The sequence below is a fragment of the Saccopteryx leptura genome, chromosome 5 (assembly GCF_036850995.1).
Source record: "Saccopteryx leptura isolate mSacLep1 chromosome 5, mSacLep1_pri_phased_curated, whole genome shotgun sequence".
Taxonomy (NCBI): Eukaryota; Metazoa; Chordata; class Mammalia; order Chiroptera; family Emballonuridae; genus Saccopteryx; species Saccopteryx leptura.
Window position 1 is genome coordinate 41,487,635 of NC_089507.1, and position 3,675 is coordinate 41,491,309.

Sequence of the window (3,675 nt, forward strand, 5' to 3'; positions counted from 1 at the left end):
AAGTATAAGCTGAAAAAAATATAATCATGCTTGGAGACCTCAGTACACCATTAATGGCTTTAGATGGTTCATCCAAACAGAAAATCAATAAAGAAATATTGGCCTTAAATGAAACACTAGAACAAATGGACATAATATACATCTATAGGACATTTCATCCCAAAATGTCAGAGTATACATTTTTCTCCAGTGTATATTGAACATTATCAAGAATAGACCATATGCTGGGCCACAAACCTAACATCAAAAAAAATGAAGAAAGATTGAAATTATACCAAGCATATTCTCTGACAATAAGGCTTTGAAACTATAATTCAACTGTATAAAAGAAGTAAATATACTCCCAAAAATGTGGAAATTATACAACATACTCCTAAAAAATGATTGGATCAAAAAGCTATAAAAGAAGAGATCAAAAGATATATACAGAGAAATGAAAATGACAACATGACATATCAGAATCTCTGGAATGCAGCAAAAGCAGTAATAAGGAAAAGTTTATAACATCACAGGCTTATATGAAAAAACAGAAAAGAGCTCAAGTAAACAAGCTAACATCACATCTTAAATAATTAGAAAAAGAAAAACAAAGGCAACCCAAAACCAGTAGAAGAAAGGGAATAATAAAAATTAGAGTAGAAATACATGAAATAAAGAACAGAAAAACTAATACAACAAAGAGCTAGTTCTTTGAAATGATCAATAAAATCGACAAACCCCTGGCAAGACTGACTAAAAAAAAAAGAGAAAGGACTCATATAAACAAAATCCAAAATGAAAGAAGAGAAATCACCACAAATATCATAGATATACAAAGAATTATTACAGAATACTATGAAAATTATATGCCACCAAATTCAACAATCTAGAAGAAATGAATAAACTCCTAAAACAATGCAATCTTCCCAGACTGAATCACAAAGAAGTAGAAAGCCTAAATAGACTGATAAACTTGGAGGAATAGAAACAACTATCAAAAACCTCCCCCAAAATAAATATTTGGGGCCAGATGGCTATACTAGTAAATTTTACCAAACATTTAAAAATTTGGTTTCTATCCTTCTCAAAGTCTTCAAAAAAATTAGCAGCAATACCTCCAAACACATTTTATGAGGCCAACACAATCCTCATACCAAAACTTGCTAAGGACAACACAAAAAAAGAAAACTACAGACCAATATCTCTAATGAATATATATACAAAAATCCTAAACAAAATACTAGCAAATTGAATATAACAACACATTAAAAAAATAATTCAGCATGTTCAAGTGGGATTTATCCCAGAAACACGAGGATGGTTCAACATACCTAAAATGATTAACGCGATACACCATATCAACAAAAGAAAGAACAAAAACTATATGATCCTATCAATAAAGAAAAGGCATTCGATAAAATACAACATCTTTTTATGTTTAAAACACTCAACAAAATGGGTATAGAAAAAAAATACCTGAACATAGTAAAGGCCATTTATGACAAACCATCAGCTAATATCATACTAAAAAATAGAAAACTGAAAATTTTCCTCTAAAATCAGGATGAAGGTAAGGTTGCCCACTCTCTCCACTCCTTTTCAACATAGTGCTGGAAGTTCTAGCCAGAGCAATCAGACAAGAGAAAGAAATAAAAGGCATTGGTATTGGGAAAGAAGAAGTAAAGCTTTAACATTTTGCAGATGATATGATCCTGTATATAGAAAACCCCAAGGACTCCACAGAAAGGCTATTAGAAACAATAAAGCAATACAGTAAGGTTGCAGGATACAAAATTAACATACAGAAGTTTATTGCTTTCTTATATGCCAACAATGAAACCTGAGGAAAAAAACTAAAAAAAAAAAAATACCTTTTACAGTTGCAACAACAACAAAAAAATACCTAGGAATAAACATAACAAAGAATGTAAAGGACCTATATACTGAAAACTATAACTCATTATTAAAGGAAATAGAAAAAGACACAATAAAATGAAGAAATATTTCTTGTTCATGAATAGGAAGAATAAATATAGTTAAAATGGCCATGCTACCCAAAGCAATATATAAATTTAACATAATTTCCATCAAGATTCCAATATCATTTTTCACTCAATATCATTTTTTAAAGAAATGGAACAAAAAATCATCAGATTTATAGGGAACCATAAAAAACCTTGATTAACCAAAGTAATCCCAAGTAAACAACAACAACAACCCCCCCCCCCAAAAGAAACCCAAGTTGGAGACATTACAATTCCTGACTTCAAACTATACTACAGAGCTACAATAACCAAAACAGTATGGCACTGGAAGAAAAATAGACACACAGTCCGATGGAACAGAATAGAGAGCCCAGAAATAAAACCACATATATATGGTCAAATCATCTTTGATAAAAAAGCCAAAAACACACAATGGAGGAAAAAAAAAAAAAAACCTCTTCAATAAATGGTGCTCAGAAAATTGGAAAGCCACATGCAAAAGAATGAATCTTGACTACATATTGTCTCCTTGCACAAAAATTAATTCAAAATGGATCAAAGATCTAAATATAAGATCTGAAACAATAAATTACATAGAAAAAAACATAGGTATTAAAGTCATGGGCCTTTGCCATAAAGAACATTTTATGAATGTGACCCCAAATGCAAGGGAAGTAAAGGCAAAGGTAAATGAATGGGACTACATCAGACTGAGAAGCTTCTGCACAGCAAAAAACTGTCAACAAAACAAACACACAGCCAATTAAGCAGGAGATGATATTTTCGAACAACAACACAGATAAGGGGATAATATCCAAAATATATAAAGAAATCACAAAACTCAGCAACAAATAAGGAAACAATCTAACAAAAAAAAAAAAAATGGGGCCCTGGCGGGTTGGCTCAGTGATAGAGCGTTGGCCTGGCGTGCAGAAGTCCCGGGTTCGATTCCCGGCCAGGGCACACAGGAGAAGCACCCATCTGCTTCTCCACCCCTCCCCCTCTCCTTCCTCTCTGTCTCTCTTCCCCTCCTGCAGCCGAGGCTCCATTGGAGCAAAGATGGCCCGGGCACTGGGGATGGCTCCTTGGCCTCTGCCCCAGGCGCTAGAGTGGCTCTGGTCGCAACAGAGCGATGCCTCGGAGGGGCAGAGCATTGCCCCCTGGTGGGCAGAGCTTCGCCCCTGGTGGGCGTGCCCAGTGAATCCAGGTCGGGCACATGCGGGAGTCTATCTGACTGTCTCTCCCCGTTTCCAGCTTCAGAAAAATACAAAAATACAAAAAAAAAAAAAAAAAAAATGGGAAGAGGACATGAATAGACACTTCTCCCAAGAAGTAATACAAATGGCCAACATATATATGAAAAAATGCTCATCTTTCCTAGTTGTTAGAGAAATTCAAATCAAAGCTATAATGAGATACCACCTCACACTTGTTAGAATAGCTATTATCAACAAGACAGGTAATAACAAGTGCTGGAAAGACTGTGAAGAAAAAGGAACCTTTATTCACTGTTGGTGGAAAGTAAATTAGTACAATTATGGAAGAAAATATGTTGGTTCCTCAGAAAATTAAGAATACAAGTACCGTATGACTCAGCAATCCCTGTCCTGGGTATATACCCCCAAAACTTGAAAACATGGGTACTTAAAGACACATGCACCCCCCATGTTCATTGCTGTATTGTTCATGGTGGCTAAGGCATGAAATCAGC